This window comes from Natrix helvetica, assembly GCF_964273705.1.
Source record: "Natrix helvetica genome assembly, contig: HAP1_SCAFFOLD_331, whole genome shotgun sequence".
NCBI classification, from domain to species: Eukaryota; Metazoa; Chordata; class Lepidosauria; order Squamata; family Natricidae; genus Natrix; species Natrix helvetica.
Window position 1 is genome coordinate 25,454 of NW_028113451.1, and position 6,000 is coordinate 31,453.

A 6,000-nucleotide genomic window follows, 5' to 3' on the forward strand; every position below is an offset into this window, starting at 1 on the left:
GTCAGAGAAGAGCGACAAAGGTGATGAGGGGAGCGGAGGCTAAAACATACGAAGAATGATCGTGAGAATTGGGGGTGTCTCGTTTAATGACAAGAAGGACCAGAGGGGGGGACATGATAGCATCTTCCAATATTTTGGGGGGGGGGGCTGCCCCAAAGAAGAGGAGGGGGGTCCCCTGTTCTCCAAAGACCCTGAAGGCAGGACAACAGAATCAGAATCACAGAGTTGGAAGGGACCTTGTAGGTCATCTAGTCCAACCCGGCTCAGGACAAGAAGTAACGGATGGAAACTAATCAAGGAGAGAAGCATCCTGGAATTCAGAAGAAATTTCCTGGCTGTGAGAGCTAGGGGAACTACCTGCCACCAGACGCTGGGTCTGCTCCATTATTGGAGGTTTTCTGGACAACTGTTTGGTCTGGAATGATGTAGGTTCTCCTGCTTGAGCAGGGGGGTTGGACTAGAAGACCTCCAAGGTCCCTTCCGACTCTAATATTCTCTATTCTCTCCCTTCCAATTTTCATATTCTGTATTCTCTTCTTGGCCTACTGAGATCTCACATTGGATTCCACCAATGTTGGGCTAACTGTATTCCAGACAATAAGCCACGATTGATGGCTTTGGGGATTGCAGGTGGACAATGGCGGCTTATTTCAGAAGCCATCATTCATCCCTTCGAGATAACAAGCAGAAATCTTCACCTTCTTCGGAGGCAGGTGGAGTTCCAGTTTTTGAGAAGACTGAAGAGCCATAAACACGGACATTTTGGGGACTACAACTCCCAGAATCCCCCATGCTGCGTTCTGGAAGCGGAAGCCCCCTATGGTGGGGAATGGGGGGAGGGCACCAGGTCTGGAGGGGGAGGGGGCAGCTATGCCCGATTGCTTACCAGAGGTGGCATCTCCACCCACCTGGGGGGGATTTATAGCCCGAAATTGATGGATGGGATTAATCAATTGGTCTCTTGAGGGGAGTGGGCTGCCACTTGGGGGTCCAGTCTGCAGGACTCGTCTGTTTCCTGCAGCCTCAGCCCCCCACCCTTCTCCAGAGGTGCCCCCTCCTCAATTCCTTCGGCCACATCCAGAAAGGGTCTCTTGAGGGGCAGGCTGCCACTTGGGGGTCTTGCCTTCTTTCTGCTTCTTCTCTCAAACCCTCCGTCTTGGGGGGGCCCTGCCACTTGACCGGGGGTCTGGCCTGAGCCCCCCCTCCTCCAGAGACGCCCCCTCCTCAATTCCTTCAGCCGCGTCCAGAAGGGTCTCTTGAGGCTGCCACTTGGGGGGGTCCAGGTTCTTTCTGCTTCTTCTCCCACCCCTCGGCCTTAAGGGGGGGGACTGCCACTTGGGGGGGGGTCGGGCCTGAGCCCCCAACCCTCCAGAGGCGCCCCCTCCTCAATTCCTTCGGCCGCGTCCAGCAGTGGTCTCTCCAGGCCGGGCTGCCTGCCACTTGAGGGGGTCTTCTTCGCCCCCATTCCCCTCTCCAGAGGCGGCCCCTCCCGCACGGGCACGGGTCCCCCCGCCCCCCGCGCGCGGCGCCCGCCCCCCGCCCCTGACGCGGCCGCTGATGCGGGCGGTGGGCGAGGCAGGCTGAGCGGGCGAGCGAGCGAGCAGCGGCAGACGGAGCAAGCTGCGGCGGGGGTCGCCTCTCTTGCCTGCCCGCAGCCCCCTCCCCCCATGGCCTTGGGTTGAGGCTGAGAGACGCCTCCTCCCGCGCCCCCCCTCCCCAGGATGCGGCCAGCGCGCGCGGAGGGCGGCGGAGGCGGAGAACCCCGCGCGGCGGCTGCACCCCGAGACCCGGTCGGTGAGCGCGGAGCCCAGAGGCGGCGGCGGCGGCGGCGCGGCGGCTCTTTCTTCTCCTCCTCCTCCTCTTCTCCATCCTTCTCTTCTTCATCCTCCTCTTCCTCCTCCTCTCCTCCCTGCTGAGGCCGGTAAGCATCCACGGAGCGGTTGAAATGGGTGGGTGGGCGAGCAGAGGGAGACCCCCCTCCTCCTCCTCCTCCCGCCTCCGACTCAGGCATCGCTTCTCTTCTCTTCCCTGCGCTTCGTCCTCTCCATCCTTCCTTCTCCTCCCTGCTGAGGCCGGTAAGCATCCCTCTCCCCGAGCGGTTGGAATAGGTGGGTGGGCTTTAGCCAGATAGAGACCCCCCTCCCTCCTCCGACTCCGGCCTCGCTTCCCTTCTCTTCTCTGCGCTTCGTCCTCCTCGGCTGGTCCTCTCCATCCTTCCTTCTCTCCCGTCCCCTCCCCGCAAATCCGCATCTCGCCTGCTTCTCGCAGGCTGGAACCCCCCCCCTTCCCCCCCTTCCCCATCCATCCCCAGCTCCCGCTGGCGTGGAGCCGTTGAGGGGAGGGGGCGCAAGGCCCCGAGGGCTCCTACCACGCGCCTTTTCCCCCCTCCCCAAATTAGATCAGCCCTCCCCTCCCCAATCCATCCCCAGCTTCGAAATCCCCCCTCCCCTTGGCGTGGAGAATTGAGGGGGGAAGGGGGGGCAAGGCCCCGAGGGCTCCTTCCACGCGCTCGCCCTCCCCCCTTCCCCAAATCAGGGCAGCCCTTCCCTTCCCTTCCCTTCCCCCACCCATCGTTCCCAAGCGAGGCATATCTGCTCCCCATCCCCCCACCCCGGGTAGATTTTCCTGCGGGCGGGCGGGTTTTCCTGAAGCCCCCCCACCCTCCTTTTGCTCCTTCGCTCCATCCATCCATCCTCTTCGGATGCTCAGCACCCCCCCCCCCCACCCTGCTTTTCCAGCTGTTCCTTCCATTTTGCGGCACCTCCCCGGACACCTGGACAGCCGTCCGCGCTCCTCTCCCATCCTTGGGGTCCCCTCCCCTCCCTTGCACCCGTGTGTCCCCCCCCCTCCTCCGCCCATTCCCCCCTCCCCCCCAGTTTTGGGTTCCCTGGAGGCTGAACGTGGCTTTGGCACGGGAGGGGGGGGGCGCAGTGAGTGAGGTGCTGACACATAGAGCACACTGCCTGGCAAGCTACCCCCCCTTCACTCCCTGCCAGTTGGGGGGGGGTGCAGAGCAGAGGAGATGGACACACACACACACACACACACACACACACACACACACACACACCGGATGGGGTGGGGGGTGAGGGAAGAGCAGCTGTGATGAGAGGCAGAGCTGGTGGGGAGCAGCAGGGAGGCCTTGGTGTGTATGTGTGTGTGTGTGCGCGCGCGCGTGCGTGCATGTGTGCGTGCGTTCGTGTGTGTGTGTGTGTGTGTGTGTGTGTGTGTTGGGGACTTCTGAAGCCCCCCCCCAAAAGCAGGTGGGGGTTTGTGGGGACGCTACAAGAGGGGGGATCTGGAAACAATCCCACCCCTTCCGACCTAGAAGATTCCTGGAAAGAAGGCCTAGAGAGAGGGGTCAGAGGCAGAGAAAGAGACTCTCCCCCCCTCCCTCGTGATGAGAAAGCCACTGGGGAGGGGTCTCCCTTTAATCCTGTCCAAAGACCACCCCCCTCTCTTTCCCCAGGCCTCTTTCTCGCACCCAGGAAAGGAGATTTGGTGGCTTTCCCTGGGTGCAAAATCTCTGATTGGGCACTTGGGGGAGGGGGGCAAAGCAGGCAGAAAATCCCCCTCCCCACTTTTAGGAGGTTGTAGCTTTGCTGGGGGGGGGAGAGAGAAAGGCCAAGTGGGGTGTGGAGGGAGAAATCCCCCCCCCCCATGGTGTCCTGATTGTGGAAACTAAATGAAATTCTTTCTCAAACTCTGTTGGGGAGGGGGGTGGCCCCATTTGCAGGGGCTCCTGGCTCTGGGAAAACGGTGGTAGTGGTGGTCCTGGGTTCAAGGCCTCAAACCCAGCCTGCGAAGTTACCCAGAAATGAATCCGATCCCTGATTGAAGGCCCCAAGCATTCTGGGACCCAGCTGCCCCTCTTTCTGACTGGGGAGGGGGCTTCGGAGCCTCAGCTTCTCTTATCTCCCCCCCCTCCTCCTCGAGGAAATCTAATTGAGCACATGTTCCAAAAATGGGACTTGCAAAATAATAATAATAATGAGAATAATGATGAGAATAAGAATAATCAGTGGTATTTTTGAATGTTCAGTTGACAGTTTCATGTTGAATGAACAAAGTAGAATAATGTTAATCGTAATAAGAATAAGAATAGGAATAAGAATAATCAGTGGTATTTGCGATGCATTTTTGAATGTTCAGTTAACTGAGTTTCATGTTTAATGAATGAAGTAGAATAAGAATAAGAATAAAAAAATAAGAATAAGAATTCTGTTTGGTTTTGAAGCCTATTGCTTGTTTTGGGATAGGGTGAGTTGCAGGGTGTGGACTCCAAATTAAAATTTTAATCGATTTTTAAAAAAACCACCCCCAGGTAAATAAAAAGGGGCTGGGGGGGGGGGGAACGGACGGACCAGGGAATGGGTGGATGAAGGAAAGGGGGGGGTTTGGGCCGAAGGGATGGAGCACTCCAGGTTTCTGGGCATGTGCCGTTTGAGGCCTGCTCCATTGGCCAGACCCCCTCCTTCCCCACTAGGCCTGGCCTGGCTGGGGATGCTGGGATTTGTGGACCCCCAACGTATTTGGAAGCAGCAGTTTCTCACAAGGGAGGTGGGGCAAACAGGGGTTGGACTGAGACCCCCCCCCCAGTCAGTCCCATATGAATTGGCCTGGCCCTTTAAGCCAAGGAAGCTCCCGTCCTCCCCCTCCCTCCGCTCTTCCCTCCCCAACCCCACCAAGTAGATTGAACAAAATAGGTGGGGGGGGGATATTTGAGCACAGGCTGAATAGACATTTATGGGCTATCTCCCCCCCCCAAAAAAACCCCTATTGAGGCAGAGGGAAGAAGGAAGAACAGGGACAGCGTGATTCCATCTAGCAGGGCTTATGGGTTGTGTAGTCCCCCCAGGCCTGCAGGAGGCCTGCCTCTTTTCAATTTAAGGCATTGGGGAGGTTAAAAAATAGGGGAAGGGGCTGGGATGATCCTGAAGCTTTGCAGCCCAGTGCTTCACTGGGGAAGGGTCTATCTATGGCTCCTTGGCCGGGCCTCGGGAGGCCTCCAGAATTCGGGGGGGGGGGGTGTGGTGGTGTCAAAGCTGTTGTAGAGGGGGTAGGAGGCTTTGATTTCTGGGCAGGGGGGGCAGCGCCTGAGCAGCTGTGAAGGCATTCTGGAAAGAGAGGAATCCTCCCCCCCTTGCCTCCCCCCATTGAGGGCAGATAGCCCTGCCTGGGAGTGATGGGGAGGGGAGTGCTGGCAGCCCCCTCCCCAAATCCTGGCTGTTGCTAAGTAAGCCGCCAGAGCTGTAAGCTGGGAGGCAGCGGGGAAGGGGAGAAAAGGCAAAGGCTGGCCGGGCCAGAAGGCAGCCCCCTCCCCTCCTTCCCTTCCCTCCCTCCCAGGCCCCACTCTGCACCCTCCCAATCTGCCAAGGCTCCCTGGCACATCTGGAAGAGTAAGGGGCTTGATGATGGAGATTGGGGCGTGGGGGGGAGGGGAAGAGGGGGAGAGATGCCTGGAAGGGAAGGAAAAAGGAGGAGGGTTTTTTTTGTGCCAGGCACGATTCCTGCAGCGGGAGCCCCCCCCCCCCGCCATCCCTGGCGCCCCCTCTCGGCTCCTTCCCCCAAATTGGGTGGGTGGGTGACTGAGCAGGAGTCCCCCCCCTCTTGGGGACCCCCCTGCATCATGAAGAGCTCTTGGGGGGGCGAGAAGAGCAGCACAGAGGGGCTTTGGGTTCGGCTTGCATCCCCTTCCCCAGATGTGGAGGGGGGGAATTCAGTCTATCTCTCTCTCTCTCTCTCTCCCCTCCCCAATTCCCCCCTTCCTCTGTCAGCTCCATCCTTCCCAGCGCGAGCCGCATAGGAACACCGGGGTGAGGGGCTGCAAATGGGTCTGGGGGCGCCGCCTGGCTTCTTTCCCATGGAGGGGGGGGCTCCGCGCCGCGGGTCCCTGGTGGGGTGGCGGTGATGGGCGCTAGCCCCCCCCCCCTTTGCCTTGCTTTTGACGTCCCTCCCTACGTGGGTACGTGTCGTGTGTGGAAGTGGATGTGTGGCGCG